Source organism: Camelus dromedarius, chromosome 20 (assembly GCF_036321535.1).
Source record: "Camelus dromedarius isolate mCamDro1 chromosome 20, mCamDro1.pat, whole genome shotgun sequence".
NCBI lineage: Eukaryota > Metazoa > Chordata > Mammalia > Artiodactyla > Camelidae > Camelus > Camelus dromedarius.
In genome coordinates this window covers 23,908,921-23,931,363 of record NC_087455.1, presented here as the reverse complement: position 1 = coordinate 23,931,363, position 22,443 = coordinate 23,908,921, and the positions used below count along the sequence as shown (strand labels likewise).

The 22,443-nt window shown below is 37.0% G+C and overlaps 1 protein-coding gene across 1 annotated transcript in view; it reads left to right on the top strand.

Annotated features, from left to right (window-relative positions):
* Positions 1–22,443, top strand: part of TRHR (thyrotropin releasing hormone receptor) — a 477,565-nt gene that overhangs the window by 312,705 nt on the left and 142,417 nt on the right. The window contains exon 4 of the mRNA XM_031439495.2: positions 15,852–16,011. The gene's annotated coding sequence lies outside the window, so the exon portion shown is untranslated. The remainder of the gene's footprint in view (positions 1–15,851; positions 16,012–22,443) is intronic.

Sequence of the window (22,443 nt, the reverse complement as noted above, 5' to 3'; positions counted from 1 at the left end):
AAATAGAATTGCAACTCACATTTTGTAACAAAAGTCAGTTTAAGAAATAAAAGCCTAATGTTTTTAGATTCTGGTTTCCCAATGTACTACTTGATACCACTTTGTCTAACCTGAGTGTGTTGTAAGCCTTTCGGTATTTCTTGGTGGTACAGATTAAGTAGATTAGAAGATCATTATTTTAAGTATTGTTTTGACATCTTGAACAATTATAGTTTTGGGGTATGAATACCTGGAGAGTATTTTCAGCTTTCTTTTTCTATAAGAGTACTTCTAGCTTTATTGACTAGAAAAAATTAAAATTATGTGAATTTATAAAAACATCATTCTAATAATTACCATTTCTATTGGAATTTGATCTAAGATGTTGGATGTATTTTTAAACCAAATTTTAGAAGGTAAACAAAAAAGTGTGGTTAATATCTTTCCCAGTAGAGTTAGTGTGTTTTCTATCCAGCGTTTTCCAATTGTCACACAAGCCATCCCCTGTAAAGATAACGAACAACTTAAGGGGCTGCCTCTTTGAAAACAAATTTAAGCAGAGATCTAGCATGTAGGGACACTTAAATCTCTAGCACAAAAGTAAGTCGTTAAGATAACAATGGTGCTTTTTTTTTAAAGATCTTTATATAGATGGTCCTGGACTAACAATAGTTTGACTTAGACTACTTGACTTTATGATGGTGCAAAAGCTATATGAATTCAGTAAAAACCATACTTCAGATTTTGAATTTTGACTTTTCCTGGGCTGGCCATACTCTCATGATGCTGGGTGGCTTCAAGCCCACATCCTTAGCCATGTATTTACCCACATGATCACAAGGGTAAACAACCGTTAACACAACCATTCTGTGCCCATACAACCATTCTGTTTTTCATTTTCAATACAGTATTCAATATATTACATGAGATATTTGGCACTTTATATTATAAAATAGGCTTTGCATTAGATGATTTTGCCCAACTGTAGGCTAATGGAAGTGTTCTGAGTATGTTTAAGGTAGGCTAGACTAAGCTATGATGTTCCATAGGTTAGGTGTATTAAATGCATTTTTCTACTTACAATATTTTCAGCTTACAATGGGCTTATGCTGATGTAACCCCATTGTAAGTCAAGGAAGATCTAGACTGAAAATGTTCAACAGTATCCATCTATCCACTAGTTATAAATTTCTGAAGCTTTTTATCTCAGAAGGTAAAGCCAATTATCATCCTAATTATCCAAAGGGAATAATGTTGCAAAGGGGGTACAACTAAGGTTGTAAGAACATGGCTTCAGTGACTGTGAATTCCAAGGCTTTTTTCTGAACCAAAGAGCAATACTCTTCCCTTAAGTTGTTTGTTTGGATTGTTCTGGCAAGGGAGAGGTTACCACTGCAATCAGGCTGACTTCTAAAGTTGTAATCTCCTAACAGGGTAAACATCAATCAACACCCTAGAGGGCTAACTGTGGAGCTGTGAAAAACTCTCGGAAGCAAGAGTGTCCATAGCAGCGTTATTCTTAATAGCCCAAATGGGCACTGACCCTAGTGCCCACCAATGACAAAAAGGACAAATAAATTTCAGATTATTTGTAAAATGCATATAGAAATTAAAATAAACTACAGATACATGCAAAACCACGAATGACTGTCAAAAGCATAATGTTGAAGTAAGGAAGGCAGATGTAAAGAAATGCTTGTCATGTTATATGATTCCATCTATATAAAGTTCAGAGAGGAATGTTACAAGTTACAGTAGTGGGGATTTTGGGGATGTTGGCAATGTTTTGTTTTGGTTTGTTTTTTACATTAATTTAATCTGAATACTGATTATGTAAGTGTTTCCACTTTGTAAAAATTCATAGAGTTGTACATATGATTTGTACACTTTTCTGTATCTATGCTATACTTCAGTATTCTTTAGTGGCAAAACTATCATCTATGGCATTAGGAATGAGGGTGGTAGCAATATTTGTGTAGGAGAGAGGGGACTGTGATTGGGAAGGCACCGAAGTAGGTTTTTGGGGAAGCTGATGATAATCTACTTCTTGACCTGGGAGGTGATTAAATGGGTGTGTTCACTTTGTGAATACTTTGTGTGCATTCAGAATTTACACACTTTTTAATACGTAAGTTATGCTAAAGCTAAGAAAGCTAAACACAAAACAAAACATTCAAACTGCTTGCTGTTATATTGTCTCACTGGGTAAAAGTCTTCTTATAATAAGATATATGAATCTAAGCCTAAAATTTGTGATGTGAAGAATAACTCATCTCTTCTGTTGTCCCTTCCTACGAAATCGAAGGGACAGCTTTCTCCAGTATACCTTGTTGAGGATTCAGTATTTAGGCTGTAAATTATGGCATAGCTTATTTGATAATTAGAAGAAGAGATAGTATCAAGACATTTCATTACAGGTCATTTTCTTTAATTTTTTAAGAAAATATGTTTTGAATCACATATTAACTATTCAAAAATTTAAGACATCACAAAATATGCACACATGCTAAAAAATCAGTAATGAGATAAAATGTAAGAAATAAATCTATATTGATCTTACTATTTCTCTGCAACATAACCACTTAATTTTTAACCACTTAAGCAAAGTATAATTGTACCCTCTTTTCTTTCATAATTTAATGAGCCATATAATTTTCCATCTAAATGAAAACTCTCAGAAACTAATGTAATTACTTATTCATTTTCTCTACTTGCACCAAAAAAAACCCACAAATCCAATATAACAATAGTTAAAATAAACTATGGAATGAATAATATTAATATTATAGTTTCTTTTGGCAACCATTTTTTAATACATTCCACAGACAGTACACTATCAAATTACTTTGCTCTTGAATCAACATTAGTAATTCCTCATTCTGTTATGATTATGTCAAATTTCTCATTAAATACTGTGTTCCAATATTTTAGGTTTATTTTAAATTTAAAACTGCTGTTGTTCTTATAATAAAGTTTTTACTGGATAGCAGCTTTTGCCTACTGGCCCATATGTACAGAGTTGTGGATTTAGTTCTACCCCTCCAAATAGTGATATACCAAATCATATATCACAGTGTTGTTTAGCCACTAGAGCAAACAATTCCAGTGATCACCGGTTTTCTTTTTCTCCTCTTCCTGGAGAAAAAGCCAAACAACATATTTCAAGCTTTCTTGCTTTTATACATGACAATTTGACTGAATTTTGGCCAATAAAATGAGAGGTCAATGATGTTGCTACTTCTAGGCGTCGGTCATAAAAACCTCCCACCTACAACTTACATTCTTTTTTCCTACCCATGAACCAAGTGAAGAGAATTTCCCAACTTAGAAGAAGGAGATGAACAAAATGGGAAAATGACTGGATCCCTCAGTGATTGCGTGGAACAGAACCTGCCCATGTCTGCTTCACAACCTACATTGGGTTGCCAAGTATTCAATATTTATGGTGTTAAGCCATTGACAATTTGTAATTGTCACAGCAATTATTCTACCTGACTAATAGAGACAACTTTCTGGTACATCTAAAATTATTTCAAGGGATTGTTAAATAGATAAGTTTTATGCCCACAAATTAAAGCAATTTTATCTTCAATTGAACAGAAAAATATAAATTCAGGAATATCATTTTAATCTATATTTTAAATCAGCATTTAAAGTGAAATTTAAAATTTAAGCTATGATTACAATTAGCAAAATGTTATAAGCCAAAGAGAACATAATAGTATGTGGTCTATCCTAGAGAATGTTCCATGCACCCTTGAAAAGAATGTGTATTCTGGTTATTTTGGGATGTAGTGTTCTATAGATATCAACTAAATACAACTATTCTGTTGTGTCATTTAAGATCTCTGTTGCCTTAGTGATTTTCTGTCTGGAAGATCTGCCCATTGATGTCAGTGGGGTGATAAAGTCTCCTACTATTACTGTATTCCTGTCAATTTCTCCCTTTATGTCTGTTATATTTGTTTTATATATTTAGATGATCCTATATTGGACACATATATGTTAACAAGTGTAATGTCCTCTTCCTGTATTAATCCCTTAACATTTACAGTGTCCTTCTTTATCTTTCTTTATGGACTTTGTTTTAAAGTCTATTTTGTCTGATATGAGTACTGCTACCCCCACTTTCTTGTTGTTTCCATTTGCATGAAATATCTTTTTCTGTCCCCTCACTTTCAATCTATGTCTGTCTTTTACCCTAAAGTGAGTCCCTCTTAGGCAGCATTTTTGAGGTTCTTGTTTTTTTATCCAATCTGCCACTCATATGTGTTTTGATTGGAACATTTATCCCATTGACATTTAAAGTAATTATTTGATAAGTAGATACATTTATTACCATGTAGATGTATTTTTGATTTGTTTGGGGAGGTGGGGGAGGTGAGCTCCATGTCCTTCTACTCCACCATCTTGATCCCCTCCAATAGAAAAACTGGATTGAGTAAAGAAATAGAGGGCTTGAACAATAAACCAACTAGATTTAACAGACATACAAAACAATCCACCCCAGAACACATTTTCATCAAGCACATGTGGAATATAATCTAGGATGGACCAAATGTTAGGCCACAAAGCAAATCTCAGTAAATTCAAAAATAATAAAAGTATACAAAGTATTTTCTCAGACCACAATGGAATGAAATGAGAAGCCAATAACAAACAGAAAGAAAGTTAGAAAATTCATAAATAGGTGGAAATTAAACAACACACTCTTAGGCAACCAAAAGGTAAAAGAAAAAATCACGAGAGAAATTAGAAAATACTCAGAGATGAATGAAAATGAAAACACAACAAGCCAAAATCTATGGAATGCAACAAAAGCATTGCTCAGAAGGAAATTTACAGCTGTAATGTATACATTAAAAAAGAAAGATCTACAATCTAAACCTAACTTTACACTTTAAGAAACTAGAAAAAGAAGTACAAATTAAATCCAAATTTAGAAGAAGAAAGGAAATAATAAAGATTAAAGAGGATACATAGAAAATAGAAATTACAAAAACAAAGCATTAGAGATTTGAGATTAAGTAGAAAGGATATGTATGTGTAACAAGTCTCAAAAAGCGTGATGAGAGAGAATGTACCAAAAACAACATGAAGAGATAAATGCTAAGAATTTTCCAAATTACAGTCCAGACCCCTCAGCCTGTTACTGAAGACCTTTAACTAGACCCAACAGCTTTGTAGTTTAATCTTCTGCCTCCTCCCCCTGTTACCAAGAATAACAGCTCTTCCTAATTTTTGCTTATGATGTTTTCTGCCTACAGTGCCCTCCTTCACTTTCCTGCATGCTAAAATTCTACTTATCTTTATACAGTTGAAATGTTTTCTGCACAGCCTTCCTAATTCCCTGATCAAAATTAATTGTTCTCACCCCAAACCTAACAAGCTCTTTGTTTATATTCATATATAGAACTTAATCTAATCTGACTTGTATACTTCTCTCAGCCAACTTCCCCCTCTGCTACACTGTTCAAAGAAAGTTTTGTGACTTATTTCTACCTTTCATTAGAAAAACAACTGCTAAAGGGAATTTATTACTCAGGGCAACTTGTTAAGCCAAGAATCTCAGGAGAAGTATGGGAGAGAGACGACTTAATCAGACTCTAGTGTTCTTGTAGGCATACCTGAGATAAATAAAGAAGTAAGGAAACATAATAAGGGAGGGAGTAGACTGATAGCTTCAAGATTATAAACTATGGGAGGTACTGTGTAGGTTTAGACTCTATCAAAGAAAGCATTGGTCACCTCAGAGTTTGATTTCTTGTTCTGTACAGAGAAAGACATTAGCCATAAATTCCACTTGCATCTGCAGAGAGACAAATTCTATTATTCTGTCTAGCCCCAAAGTAGATACCAAATCACATACTGAGCAGTATGACATTAATAAAAGAAGAAACTAGGCTTAAGGAAGAGATATAGTTGTAAGCCTTTGCTCAAGAAGTGGTTAAGCTAGGAGGTAAGAGAGAATAACTGTTACTAGGGTGATCTAAATTCCCTCAAACTATGTATTACCAATTACAAAAATTTATTGTTTATTATTGTGAGTCATGAAGTGCTGACTCATCTACACACTCAATAAACAAGATATGGACTTAATTTGAAACCTCAGCATTCACTGAATTTTTATATTTGATTGTCAATTCCTTCAGAGATCTCAGTAGAATTCTAAGTACATACAACAACATTTATCATTTGAATAGTAAACATACTCAAGTGACTTAGTTATGGCAATTAGGTTCCTGAAATTAAATTACATTAACCTTGTGAAAATAGCAAAATTTAAATGTAATGATACAAGATTCCTTCTTAGAACTGAGTTTGATTTTTTTTTTTTTTTATGTGTGTGAGATGGGTCACAAAATAAAAGGTGTAGATTCCTAAGGAAATGAAAGCTCTTGAAGGTTCAGTCACAAAGGTTTCCTCCTCTCAACTTCCCTGGAAACATGTGAGCAAGAAAAATAGACATTCCTTTCCCTTACATGCTATTCTTTGAGTTAACTCCCTGTGCTTTGCTTCCTTTAAAGGACAGTTAGGGATCTGATATTAATTTGTACTTTTATAAGTATTAAAATTCATCCTAACTCTTGACTTCTCACATTCGGTGGGGTAGTGAAGAGTTAAATGAGGAGCAGGGGAGGAAGTCCAACTAGAAATAAGGAAGAAGGTCTTAATAGTCAACAAGCGATTTTTTTTTGTCTACTTTGGGCCTGGACAGAATAACCGAAACTATCTGTAGATGCAGGCAAGATGTGTCCCTAACTTTCTTCTCTATACAATGCAGGAAATTAACTACTTGGATTACTAATGTTCTTTTTGATGAGTCTAAACCCGCACAGTTCTCCCAATAGTTTATAACTGGAGGTTATCAGACTCAAGCTTCTTCATGTCATATTAGATCTATATTAGAAGCCATGGGATGTAGACAAAAGTAGAAAATAATCTCTAGAGATATATTTGGGGTATAAAACACATGGAAGGTAAAAATACCCACTGAGGCGCAGATCTATTTCCAAGACAAGTGTAGAAAACATTTGTAGTTTAGATAGATCTTTTGGCAAGATGTTTGGTCTAATTCTTCCTCTCAATGAGCTGTACTTGGGTCTAGATTCTTTAAGACAGTTTTATTCTTTTAATTTACAGATATTTTGTAGCTGATCTCAATAAAAGGAAACTGCTCCCAGTATAACTCTTTTTAAAATTGCCATAAATTTATAGTGAAGAGACAAGGAATCAAAATCAAACAGATGGCTAATTAAGTACAGTTTCTATGGAGAATGAAGCGCAAAGAATGTTTTTCAGAAAACAGACTACTTAATCAACCAGCTCTCTGAGTGCACCCTTAGGCTTTACAGTTAATGCCAGTATTTGATATGATCCATCAGGATATTCTGTATGACATTACTTCAAAATATCCCCAGGAACCAGTTGCCTCTGACCAGCTTTACTGCTTCTAAGCCACCATCATCTCTTACATGGATTGTTGTAATAGCCTCCGATTCTCTGCTTTTCCCCCTTTTCTCTCTCATAGTCTCACCTCAACACAAGTGTGAGAAGAGTGATTCTAAATATAAGCCAGATGATGCCATTTCTCAAACTCTGTAATGGCCATTTCACTCGCAGACTAAAAGCCAAAGTCCTTACAATGGCTGACTTAGTTTGGGTTCTTTGAAGGCAGAGCCTGAGATGAGGATTCCTGTAAAAGTGATGTACTGAAGGTGTAATCTCAAGTGCAACCTGTAAAGGAGAAAGTGAAGCAGGGGAGATTTGCTTATTATTAGAATTTAACATAAAGACCTCCAACTATAACCATACTTCTTAAAGTATTTAACATTGAATTTCACTTCCTTTAATCTTTACAAATAGGAAGGATAATTACATTGCAGTTGCACAATTTAAAAAACATTAAATTCATTTAACCATTTTCCATTTATGTTAAATTATACACTAAACATAGTAGCTTAAAAAATACTTGTCTTTTCAGCTAAACATAGTCTTCCTTCTAAGAAGGCTTACAAACTAGATTGCACAAAGACATCCTGAATAGATTTGAAAAGATTACACATGTACACGGATCAAATGTAGTCTTTCTAGAGTTTTATTTTTAAAGGGAGCATTTATTTAACACAGCTAATTTGCAGAAGTGTTTCATTAGCTTTTTGGATCCAAACTGAATAGCATTCTCCTTTTGATTCCATATTCTAATTTATCAGTAGGTTCAAAGTCTGCTCCTACCAAATACCTCCCTTTACAACCAGTAATACTTGCCAGAAATATAGCAAAACTCACTTTATCAGTTTAGAAGTATACCTCACGTATTGAGTAAAACAATCATCATTACCAACAGGTTTTTTTTTAACTATTTTTTTTTAGAAAGAACTCCAGAAGCCCACTTTAACTCTACTTGGTTCGTCTTGATGTACAATTCTAGGGGATAACCCTGGCCTGCTTATGTGCTTCAGTATAACCAGGCACACCTTAGGGGCAGATGTGTAAGGAAAGGAAGAGGACTCCTCCCCTAGGAAGCAGTATACTGATACTTCTTTTGTGCACAGAACCAAGAAGCATGTGTGCACGCACATAAACACATACACACACACCCTCCAACGCAAGTTTCCCTCTTAAACAAACTGAGTATGCCATCTTTCCCCTTTCTGACCTTTTTCCATCTCCTTTCACTTTCCACAGTTTCCTCTTTTTCCCCATTATTCCCTTATTTATGATTATATTGTTATCTTCAAGTTTTCCCCACCCCTATGACCCCCTGCCAAGAAGGTGCTTTGTGAGAAGGCATCTTCGGGTCCCTCCTTCTCCATGAAGACTTGAGGAGTCCCCTCGCTTTATTCATTCATTGATTTGGCAACTCTGGGTACAGGAGAAGCAGAGATGAACAAACCTGTGTCAGCCTCATCTAGCTCTAGTCAAACTAATTATGGATTCACATCGGTCTTTCTCTGTATATACTCTGTCCCATTGACTTCTCACAGAAACAAACGAATTTTTCCCTCATCTGAGGGATAAGGATACCATTTCATAGGAGTTCCAACAATTGTCCCAATCTCACTCAGCTAATTAAGTAGAAGAGCTGAATTAACCCAGGTCTCTCACCCCAAGCCAAAGGTCTTTGTGCTGCACTGCTGATTGCTCTGACCGACTGCCTATCCCAGTGAGTCCTCATTGCACAGTGGAGCTGCTTATGTGACGGGTCGTTAGACCTGTGTCCTAACACGCCCCAGTTTATCATAGGGTGTGGGAGCTGGTGAAATTCTTGCTTCCATCAGAGACCAAAAAATGGCAGTAATTTCCTCAATGACCAGATCTAGGTGCAGATCTCCTCATGCCTTCTGCTTCCTCCCCTATTCAGGAGTTTCATCCACTTGACATTCTGTGACCCCTTCTAGTACGCCCGCCACAGACAGAGCGAAGGTGAGCCACAGGCTCTCTGCACAAAGTGAGGAAAGCTCAGTAGTGATTCTTTGTGAATCACCAACTGCTACTTCTAATTTCAGAGTTTCAGATTTTTGTTTTATAACAAAGATGAACAGTGTAAACAAGAGATAAACTTGTAAACCGAGACATACAAGTTTGATTTCTAGTGATTTTTAAGGAGGAGGCATCCTTTGTTGTTATTAAACTTAGGATTTAATACTTAGGATTTTATTATACTTATTAAGAGTAATGGGTAGAAATTTAGACCTTCTTTATGAAAAATTCCCATTTGACACCTCACAGAAGCTTCTAAAAGTATCCACAGAGTCTATAAACTCACTCTCCAAACTTCTGGTTTTCTCTACTGTATGCGTGGACTCCTCCAGACCCCTAGCAACTGCCCTCAATTCAAATTGTTATCACTTTTAGTTACTTTGGAAACCTCAGTTTTCAAGAAAATTTGGTTTGGTTTAATTTTACTCAGAAGCAACTATAGTGCTTTCTTACAGCCTTCTAAGTGCTTTGGCTGAAGTCCATTTTTATTTTTTATTTGTTACCTTGATCTTAAGAGGTATGCAACTTGACATAAAAGCAAAATTTTGGAAAGAAAAGAATAGGAAGCCCAGTAAAAAAGTTTCATGATATATTCTTTATTTTTAACTTGATATTTATGATGAGAAATATGTAAAGGCTTATTGTAAAAATAAGTTAAAAAGAAGATGACAACACAAACATATAAAGAGAAAAGGGAAAGTCCTTGGATATCATATCACTGAGACAACCTACTTCAATGCTTGGATGAATGTCCTTTTGGTTATTTATTTATTATTTTTTTTTAAAAAATTGAAATATAGTGGATTTACAATATTGTGTTAGTTGCAGGTATATAGCAAAGTGATTCAGTTATATATGTACTATTTTCCAGATTATTTTCCATTATAGACTATTACAAGATACTGAATATAGTTCCCTGTGCTATACAGTAAATCTTTGTTGCTTATCTATGTATAGTAGTTTGTATCTGTTAATCCCATACTTCTAATTTATCCCACTCACCTTCCCTTTCTCCTTTGGTAAGCGTAAATTTGTTTTCTGTGTCTGTGAGCCTATTTCTGTTTTCTATATAGATTCATTTTATCATTTTTTAGATTCCACATATAAGTGATATCATATTATATTTGTCTTTCTCTGTCTGACTTTACTTCACTTAGTATAATAATCTCTAGATCCATCCATGTTGCTGCAAATGACGTTATTTCATTCTTTTTTATAGCTGAGTAATATTCCATTGTGTGTGTGTGTGTGTGTGTGTGTGTGTGTGTGTGTGTGTGTACACCACATATTCTTTATCCATTCATCTTTTGATGGACATTTAGGATCCTTCCATGTCTTGGATATTGTGAATAGTGCTGCTGTGAACATTGGGGTGCATGTATTTTTTTGAATTAGTTTTTCTCTTTTCCCTGGATATATGCTTAGGAGGGGGATTGCTGGATTACATGGCAACTCTATTTTTAGTTTTCTAAGGAACCTCCATACTTTTCTCCTCAATGGCTGCACCAATTTACATCCCTACCAACAGTGTAGGAGAGTTCCCTTTTCTCCACACCCTCTCCAGAATTTATTATTTGTAGACTTTTTGATGGTGGCCATTCTGGCCAATGTGAGGTGATACCTCATTATAGTTTTGATTTGCATTTCTCTAGTAATTAGTGATGTTGAGCATCTTTTCATGTGCCCATTGGCCATCTGTATGTCTTCTTTGGAGAAATGTATATTCAGATATTCCACCCATTTTTTGATTGGGTTGTTTGTTTTTTTGTTACTGAGTTGTATGAGCTTTTTGTGTATTTTGGAAATCAAGCCCTTGTCAGTCACATCATTTGCAAATATTTTCTCCCGGTACATAGGTTGTCTTTTCATTTTGTTTATGGTTTTCTTTGCTGTGCAAAAGCTTTTAAGTTTAATTAGGTCCCATTTGTTTATTTTTGCTATCATTTCCATTACTCTAATAGACAGATCCAAAAAAGTATTGCTGTGATTTATGTCAAGAGTGTTCTGCCTGTGTTTTCCTCTAGGAGTTTTAGAGCATCTGGTCTTACATTGAAATCTTTAATCCACTTTTAGTTAATTTTTGTATATAGTGTTAGAGAATGTTGTAATTTCATTCTTCTACATGTAACTGTCCTGTTTGTCCAGCACTGCTTATTGTCTTTTCTCTATTGCATATTCTTGCCTCCTTTGCTATAGATTAATTGATGCATAAATGTGTGGGTTTATTTCTGGGCTTTCCATCCTATTCCATTGATCTATGTGCCTGTTTCTGTGCCAGCACCATACTGTTTTGATTACTGTAAGTTTCTAGTATAATTTGAAGTCTGGAGGATTATGCCTCCAGCTTTGTCCTTTCTCCTAAGGATTGCTGTGGCACTTCTGGGTCTTTTGTGGTTCTATGTAAATTTTAGTACTATTTATTCTAGTTCTGTGACAAATGTCATGGGCATTTTGATAGGGACTGAAATAAGTCTATAAATTGCTTTGGGTAGTATGGCCAAGTAAACGTCCTTTTAAGCCTCTGTGTATTTTATTGAAATGAGAAGAAATGAATAGAAATGATAAAAGTAATTAAAATATGTTGTCCAGTGGTATGTATGTACCATGCCAAGGTCAGGCCATATTAGAATTCTTGTCCTAGTGTCTATCTAGACAAAAAAACTAAAGGTCTGATTTAATTAAACTAATGGGCACACTAGGGGAATGCCAAGTTTACCCAAATTTGAAGATGCTAGCAGAAGCAAGACAGTTCTTTCTTCCACAGCTAAGAATTCTTCACCTAAACCTCAAAGATAAAAAAAAAAAAAGGTAAAAGAAAAAACTTTTGAACCACCCATATCTGTTTACCTTGTTGGTGACACGTTGGTAAGAGGAAACAATAGTATCTAAGTGGAGGGGATAAATCAGCTTTCTGAGAGACATTGCTCCCCACCAACACCACATATAATACATAGATAATTATAGTTCAATAAATATTTGTTAAGTGGAAGAATAAACATTACTAAATAATGCAGGTGCCTGGGATAAAACAGATATCACACTCAAACAGGAAATTGAAAAGAGTTTAATAAAAGAACTATTTATAAATATGTGGGTGGGGTTAAAAAAGAACAACCAAACAAGGAACAACAACACTAGGGAGCTAGTCTCACCTCCATGCCTAAAGAAACTGGGTGAGCAGCAATGACAACTGGGGAGCTATTCCCACTCCCAGGCCTGAAGAAACAGGGGGAGCAGCAGTCACTGAAATTCAGGACACATGTAGATTTCCTTGTAGGAGCCGTGGCCCAAGCTGGAAAGATGTAGCCAAATGAAGATGACCTCAGAGGAGGGGGTCTGTAGAGTAACTACCCTGACTTTTCTGTCCACCTGCCTGCCGATATTCTGCCAGTGCCTCCACTGACTGAAACCAACCCAAAACCAGATGGCGACAGAGCCTCCTTGATGCAGTCCTTCCAGGCCAACCTCCAAAGTATCACGTGCAGAACAGATCTAAAGAGGCAATCACAAATTATCAGCACAGATTCTTATTTTATTATTATTATTTTCAATTCGTCTAGAGATACTTTTCTTTTTCCCTGAGGAATGCTCATCATCTTGTTCTCATCATCATCCAAATGATGAGGGAAAAAAAAGAAGTAAGCACCTAGACAGTGTTGTGGCACTGCGAATACAACCATAAGCAAAAAAGAACTTATGCTAAGTCCCCATCCTGGATGAGCAGATGGTTTAGTGAGGAAGACAAACATCGTGGAGCTCCACAGATCTCCCTTTATAGAGAGAAAACTAAAAACTTTAGAATCAAACCAAAACATTGTTTGGTGACTAACCCTTTTTCATTGAGCCTCAGCTTCATCTAGTAAAGGGATGCCTATTTTTTAGGATTAAAGTATAATTTAAAGACCATGTATGCAGCACACTTAATATAGATTCTGATACGCAGTAACGAAATACAACTTTAGAAATGGTAGCATCATCTTTACTCAGTTAACCAATTCAAATGCTAATCTCTCCTGGAAACACCCTCACAGACACACCCAGAGAGAATGTTTTACCTGCTATCTGGGTGTCCCTTAGCCTAGTCAATTTGACACACAAAAAATTAACCACCACAGACTGCAAAGCACCAAACAAGAACATTTGACATTTGTAAGAGGCCATAATACCTGCAGCTCTCTCTTCTCTTCACGCCACACAGTTTCTTTTCCATTTTTCCTAACATGGGAGCAGATGGTTGGTGACGAGTGTAGCTCCATGTTTCCAGGGGACCCAGAAAGTGGAGAATTCCTGTTTGGGGTTTGGGTTGTTCCAGATCACTGCATATAATCTGCACAGGGAAGGCCAGAAGTGTGTCCGTGAGGAGTGTGGTCATGGAGGCAATGGCTCTTCCTCTGTTCACTGGACACAGCCCGACCCCCTCCTGAACTTTTCTACTATTGGGTTACTTATTATTAAACGAATTGTACGTAAAATCACAGCCAAAGGTCTTCTAAGTAAAAAGCAAATCATCTTTCTTATTTTTTATTAGTGGTGTTTGACCTTGTTTATGAGACTTTATGCTAGAAGCCACAAGAAAATTTAAGTTGAAGAATCAGTACAACTATGATTAAAACATGAAAACTTCAAGTTGTGAGACAGAAAAAGAAAAAAGAAAAAAACTCACCTACAATGCCTAATGAAGATAATTGTAATGACGCAAACACCAGCCTTTTTTTAACCCACTGAAAAATAAACAGATGCTTTATTTCGTTATAATAATTATAAAACAGAAATTTTTCTGCACTGATATTTTCAAAAAGAAACTTAAGACTGCTGTATGTATCTTTTTAAAGATACTTGGTTGGGTGCTAGGGCCTTGTAAGATACCAGGTCTGCAATCCTCTTGGCCTTTCAGCTATGCACAGAGGGTTCCTCTCCACTAAATTTAACCTTAATGAAATTTCTGACAAATGACATCAAATTTTCACAAAATTTTCAGAAATGCCTGTTAGGAATTACCTGCTGATTTGCAGTACCCAGCAAACCAGAGTCCTACACATCCTTTTTACACTTCAGTGTTCAGGCTTCTTTCTCTAGAAGGTTGGTTTTGGTTTTGTATTTTCACCTCCTCTAGGCCTCTGTGAAACAGATGATAAGCATGGAGGTGCTTGCATTCGCTGTGAACTGGTGACTGACAAGCCTCAGGCTGCGTGCGCTGAACAGCGGTAGAAGTAGGCCAGCACAGCTGAAGAAAATACGATTGCAGCTTCAGTTGTTTGGCAAGATTCTTTATTCATTTGTGAATGCACCATTCATTCATTCAACACTTTTTTTTTTCACATATGAGGGCAAAGTATTAAATTAGATACAGTGAAAAGCGGAGTTATGTGGCAGGGTACCTGCTTTTAAGAAGTTCATGTTTCTGCTAGGATAACTGAGCATGACCAAACCTTTAATTAGGTGATAGCTCAAGAGCTGTTACAGAGATCCCACTGTTTCTAAATTTTTTAAAAAAGGTTTATATGTGGGGTAGTGTCACCTGCAACATACAGTTAACTTCAGGGATTGAAGAAATGAGGCTCAAAACTTTCAAGTTCATTAAGTGTCCTTGGATATCACACATCCACATTTCCTTGCAAATCATGTCTCAGATTGTTTGCCTTACATATGCAGAGATGAATTATCAGGAAACTACTTACAATTACAAATAAATTTTTTCTTATATGTATTGTGTAGTGTGACCCAACCATGTGTTATTCCATTATATTGTCAGTATTGGATTTTGCTCCAAGGCTATGGGCATGCAGATGACATATTCTTTTCCATTCCTTCCATAGATAATATTCAGCATTTTTTGCACAAATAACACCATTTAACCTTTCCCTTGTCAGGAATGTATGAGAACAGATTGCTATGTTCTCTTATGCTATAGGGTCGACTATTAAACTATTCGCTGTACATGGAGGTAATTTAGAAAGGGTATTTCCCCCTACTAATCTCAGAGAGGGCCCATCAAGGTCTCTGTCCATACTGCAGCCAGGCTGATGTTTATGAAAAAAAAAATTTATTCATTTTATATTGGCTTAAATGTTCTGTGTCTAAAAAACATTTCCTTCCATTTAACTTAGATCCGGACTCCCTGTTATGTACTTTTCTGGTACCCTGTATGTCCTTAGAAGCACTTACCACAATAATTATTAGATAATTAATCGTTAATTCTTTTTTTTTTTTTTTTTTTTTTTTTGGCTAGAGTCCATCACCACTGCTCCCTGGGGATAGAAACCCAGCCCATCTTCCCTACCACTTTGTAACCCTTCAATCTCTCTCACCCCCAACATATGAGCATCTCTCATGAGCTCAATTGACTGATGAATTTCACTTGTTTTCTCTTTCTCTTCCTGTCCTTTCAGAATTGATGGTCACAAGGGATAATGTGGCTAGCATGGAGGCATCAGGACCACTCAGGACACATCTGTGCACTGAAACGCACTCTGCACTGCACCATCATGAGACGAAAAATGAAACAGTTTGGAGAGATGGAGAACAACAAACTGGGGAACAAGTTAGAAGGTAGGGAAGTATGTACATTTCTCACAGAGGAAAGAATCATTATCCCAGCAGTGTTCCTGTAACTGGGGCAACGCGCACCAGTCATAAGTGGCAGAAGGTACAAACGGAAACTCCTGCTAAGACCTCTGTGGTATCCAACCACAGCTCTGCCTCCAGGCCACAGCAGAACAATAGTCTGATTGTCAAAGCATCCAAGAAACTCTCTCATAGTTTTCCCACATCCCTTATAAAAGAGCATTAGTCTTTCATCAAGAACATTTTTGATCAGTCTGTTTTCTCATGCTCAATTCCTGAGTGGTCTCTTCATTTATGTTTTTATCTTTCCCTCACTTTCTTCTTCAAGACCAAAAGCAATTCTGGTGAACTCTACAAAATATATTTTAGGCTATATGCTCACTTTCTCTTTCTAAAAATTATATTGTCTAGCTGTGATTAGCTTTCTGTTATTTCCATATATATTTTTTTCCTTTTCCTTTCCGATGTTTAACGGTTGAACCTAGAATGACTCCTCTTACCTCCCTTTCTGATGCCTCAGCCTTTCTGCAGTACCCAGTGCTAGCCAGAAGATGTCAGTCTTACAATGCAAATTGATTCTTTGTCCTTCTAAATAGCCTAAAAACAAGTCAACTTGAGATACCTTGAAACCCCTTAAAATCCAAACAACAAGCATACGGTTCTATGCACTAGGACACTCTTTATGGTACTTAAACACTATTTGGGATTTACAAAGATGTAATCAGTAGGCAGTTTCCATTCACAGACCTTTTCTAAATAGCTGAAACCAAACCAGTGTTGAGATTAAAGAACTGTGGAGTCAGAAGGGCCTCAGAACATTCTACCCTCTCTTCATGAGTTTCTTCTATTCAAGAATGGAATGTGATTTCTTATTGCAAACCCATTCCCCTATTTATACATTCATTTATTCATCATTTTTTTTAATAGAATGTATTCTTTACATTTGGCAATGAGATATTTGCTAAGGATCCAAATGTTAAAAAGGCAAGATAGACACAATCCTTGTCCTCTGTTATGGGTTGAATTGTGCCACTCACCCCCCACAAAATACAGTGAAGTTTCCCAGTACCTCAGAATGTGGACTTACTTGGAAATAGAGTCATTGCAGATGTAACTAGTTAAGAAGATGAGGTGGAGGGTGGGCACGTAATACAATATGACTGGTTTCCTTATGAGCAAAGGATAGACACACACAGAAAAAGGATGATCATGTGACAATGGAAGAATAGATTGGAGTGATGCATCTCCAAGCCAAGAATGCAAAGGATTTCTGGCAAGCATCAGAAGCTAGACATGGCAAGAAAAGAATCTCCTGTAAATAGGTTTCAGAGAACCCTGCTGACACCTTGATTTTAAACCTCTAGCCTCCAGAACTAGGCGATAATAAATTTCTGTTGTGTTAAGCAACCCAGTTGGTGGTACTTTGTTATGACAGCCCTAGGAAACTGATGCTCCCATAAAAAGTTTATACACCACAAACAAGTAAATCTAATACAGCATAATAAATACTATTATAATTGAAGTATGGGATATGATGGGAGAGTACAAGAGAAATGCCCATCCAAGGAGATCAGAGGAAGGATTTCTGGAGGACGTGACCCCCATTTCAAAAACCAACAAACAAAAAAGATGTCAAGAACACACCCAAGTCAATTATTGTGAGGCAGTAGAGCCATTTTATAAATGGAAAATAGTACCTAATTCTCTCACCTACCTACAGCTCAAAACTTTGGTCAACAATCAAAATATTATTAGACATGAACTCAACTCAGATGTTCTGAGACTCTGATTGTACCAGATTTTATTTGTAATCATTCTCATGCTCCTATATTATGTAACTAAGACAAAAATAAACCTCTTTCATACCTTTAGTGACTGGAACAACCAGTTTGTATTAGAACCCTTCCAATTCCATGAAGCCTTCATCTTCCCTCCCTCTTCCTTCTGAACCCTGCCCTGTGCCCTTACTCCTCCCCCATCAGTGCTTTGGGCTCCTTCTATCCTCTCTGCTTTTTCTTTGCATCTGATTTGACTGAATATCTGCTGATTGACTTCCACTACTTCTTCATTGCACATGCATTTTCTAGAACCTCTCATGGGCCCACCAGAGTTTCTGTTTACCACCACTCTAGTCCGTTCCAAGATCACCATCTTCCCTCCAAGCCTCTATATTAGTCAAGGTTCTCCAGAGAAACAGAACCGATCAGAATTGTCTCACATGGTTATGAAGGAGACTGAGAAGCCCTACGTTGCCTTCTGCAAGCTGGAGGCCCAGGAAAGGTGGTGGTGAAATTCAGTCTGAGTCCAAATGCCTAGGAACCAGGGAGGCCAATGAAATTAAATCCCAGCTGGGGGGCAGGAGAAAATGAGATAAGATGTTCCAGCTCCAGCGGTGAGGCAGTAAAAGAAAAGAGTGAAACCTTCCTTCCTCCACTTTTTGTTCTATTCAGGCCCTCAAAGAACTGCATGTTGCCCATGCACACTAGGGAGGACAATTACTTGCTGAGTTTACCATTTTAAATGCTAATCTCATCAAGAAATACCCTCATAGACACACCCAGAATAGCATTGAATCTAGGCTCACCATGGCCAATCAAGTGGACATACAAAATTAACCATCACAGCTTCTAAGTCTTTCTGGGACTTTTCATTATGTGTGTCACTCAGCTGTCCCTGTTACACTTTTCAGGAGACTGATCTGAGGAAGCATCCCAGTGTAGGGTCACCCTGTGCAGGATTACCCAGTGCATCTCTCAGAGCCCTTTTCTTCAGCACATTTCTGAGGCATTGAGGGAGGAAACATGTCCACAAGCTCTCCCTTAGAGTAGGTCAGTTGATTCTTTAGGTCGTAATTTTGTTGACCTAAAACAGATAGACTGCTAGTTATTTCTCTGGCAAAACTGGGTTTATTTTGGGATTGTCAAAGAATTGCAATTCAGGGTTTGCAACTATGGCAAGCCACGTGCAAGTCCCTGCACAACAAGGGAAATAAAACTCTTTTATAGAGGGTAACAAAGAAAGTTAGGAGGGCTATAGTAAACAAAGAGTGTGTGGCTTTTCATTGGCTGAGTTGTTGCCAGGAAAGGAATCTTTTTTCTTCCTATTGGACGCTGCTATCATCACAGGACATGAAAGCTCACCCTTCTGGTCTCCAGACTCTATTTAATTGAGATTTCCTTTTATTAATCCTTTACATTTCTCCCTTTTATCAAGATCTGTGTCTGAAAACATCCCTGGATTGTATTTTGGATAAATGTGACAAGTGATAGAGGCATTTTTTGCAGCCTTGTGATCTTTCCCCAGCAATATCGATACATGAATCCATCCTTTTGTCAGTAGCCCAATGGTTTCATGCGTGTGCAGTCATGAGGAGTAGGAATTTGAGAGTTTCTGGTACAACTTGGTTGTTGTCCAGTCTGAATCAGAGCTTTCTCTTTTTATCAAACCAACAATTACTGAATTTTCAATCTTGTTTTTTTTTTTTTCCTGAGGCCAGTTTTTGGGCTTCTCTAGCCAATTTTTATAAGTTATAATTTGGGGAAATAAACCTTTGGACCAGGACAGAGGCATGGCTGTCGTTGGTTCCCTAAAGGGCAGCATTCTTTGCAAAATATTAGCAAGATGATATCTCTTAGCTTCCAGAGTCAAGTTTAGAATGCCCCAGAATATTAATAATAGCTATAGCTGCAGGTAAAAGTATTGCATCCAATAATTCCTAAACATAGGGGCCATTTTATATTTTATTTCCCTAGAAGTAAGGAAGTCATGTTGCTTCTACAACATTCCAAAATTGTGAGCTACTCTGAAAGCATATCTACTATCAGTATAAACACTGGCAGCTTTGTCCTTGGTTAAAGTACAAGCCCATGTAATAGCATGTAATTCAGCCTGTAGGGCTGAAGTTGCCATAGATAAAGATGCTGCTCAACAATATCAAAAGGAATTGCAGTAGCATATCCAGCACCATGTTTGCCATTGTCACCTTTTAAACAAGAACCATCAGTGAACCATGAAGTCAGCATTACTCAGAGAGATTTCCTGCACATCATAATGAGGAGGAGTCAGGAGGTGATCTACCAGTGTTGAGTAGTCATGAGGGGCTTCGTTGGTGACGGAGGGGAGGGGAGTAATAGGGATAAGGTTGTTACAACGTAAAAGAGTTATGTGAGGAGCAGTTAACAAAAGGACTTCGTAGGAAGTAAGGCAGCTGACTGAGAAATGTTGAGTGTGATGAGAAATAAGAAGAACTTGTACTGCGTGAGGTGCAAAAATGCTCAAAGGAATTCCCACAATGATTTTTCTCGGTAGTCTTAACTAAACGGGCAGTGGTAGTAATGTCTCTAAAGCAAGAGGAGTATCCTATGCCACAAGGGCCAATTGCTGGCTATAATAACCTGTGGGCAAAAGTGGGCCCATGTTTTTGAGTGAGTACCCCAAGGCATTCTCTTCCTTTCCATATACAAAAAAGAAAAAGGGAATCTGATAATTGGGATACCCAAGAGCAGATGGGTCCATCAAACTCTCGTTCAGGGTCTTGAAGGATATTGCTATTCAGATCGTCCCATAAAATTAGGTCAGAAATGTTACTGTTTAGTTAAACATACAGAGATTTAGCCATAAGAGAGAAATTTGGAATCCAATTTTGGCAATAACCAACTAGTCCCCCAACACCCCCAGTTGGTGCTTAGTTTTGTGTTTGGGGAAACTTAGGACACCATGGAGTTTCTCTGGATCCTGGTGTAGCCCTTGTTCTGATAATCAGATACCCTAAAACAAGACCTGGGTTTTGTCAAACTGCAAGTTTTCCTTGGTGACCTAATGTCCCTTTACGGCTAAAAGCTTTAGCAAGTGGAAGCAGTCTTCCTATGAGGAGGCTTGTAAAGGAGAGCAAAGAACCAAATCACCCACATATTGCAACAAAGTAGAATCTCTAGAGAATTTTACATCATCCAGATCAGCCTTCTGGATTTGTGACAGATAAGAATGACCCTCAGTAAAACCCTGAAGCATGCAGGTGAATTGTTTTTACTCCCTAGTGAAAGCAAAAAGATAACTGGCTAGCTTCATCAACTGGACTATGAAAGAATGTGTTGCATAAATCAATTACAGTAAAGAATTTGCTTTCAGTGGGAATGGATGTTAGTGCCACATGAGGATTAGGAACAAGAGAGTGCCAAGGATAACATGTTGTTTATTGCTCAGAGGTCCTAGACAAAGTTTTACCTTCTACCATTAGGTTTTCTGACTGGTAAAATTGGAGTATTACAGGAACCGTTACAAAAGATAATAAGACCATGACCCTTATAATCTTCTATTATGGGCTTTATACCTCTTAGGGCTTCTTTATTTGTAGGATATTGATTGAGTCTGGAAAGAGGTTCTGAGGGATATGTTAGACACTTAATGGGAGTATGCTGTGAATTTTACCAATATCAGTTGGAGATTTTGCCCATGAGGAGGGTAGTACCTGATTCAATGGGGACAAATAATCAGTGTTTTCAGAGTCAGTTCTAGTATTGTCAGAGATGAAACAAATAAAAAGATATCAAAGGGTCTTTGAATTTACCTGGTTGGTTACTTTGAAGACTAGTGTCAACTTCTAGAATTACTTGCCTCTTTTGGGAAGAAGAAATTCCAGCATGGTACTACTCTAAGAAGTCTTGGCTTAGTAAATGGGTAGAGGCAAAGGAACTAAGAGGAAAAGGAAATGTATCTTTCAACGGGCTTAAACAAAAGGTAATAGGTTCAGAGACAGGAATCTCTTAAGTTTCATTAGCGATCCCCACTACTTGAACTGTTTCAGTACTTTGAGGAGCTGCCTTATAGTAGTGGGGTTAACACCACTGGAAGAGAATGTTTCTCCAAGCTGATTAAGAGGAAGGATTGGGAAGAGCCCCTGTAGTTCCTCATCCCCATCAATGGGAACTGGGAGGACATTGGAAAAGCTGGTTAGAGGGCTCAAGGTGCCTGAAGTGCGTAAGTTTGTAACAATCTCTTTTCCAATGCCTTGGCTCCCTGTAGTAATATCAGAAGCTAGGAAAGTTTTGATTTTGTTTAGGGGCTTTCATTAGCTTCAACTGAGTCTTCCTTTTAGGTGACTTGTCTAGAAAGCAAGAGAGTTGGCTTGCCAGATTAAATCTGGAGTGGATGTAGTTTCCCATTCCATCCTGATCCTTTTTACTAGAAGGAAACGGTCATAATTCAACCTATTAATAAATAGACAGTTAAAAACTACCTGAGTGGGATCAACATCTAGAGGAAGACCAGAATTTTCTTTAAAAATAATCTGAAGTCGATTGTATTGGTCATGAACAGGTTTATCAGATTTTTATTAAAACCTGAATTTTGTTCCAATCATCAGGCTCTGGAAAAGCCGCAGGAATTGCTTGATGAGGTCACCTAGCAATTGCAGAGCCT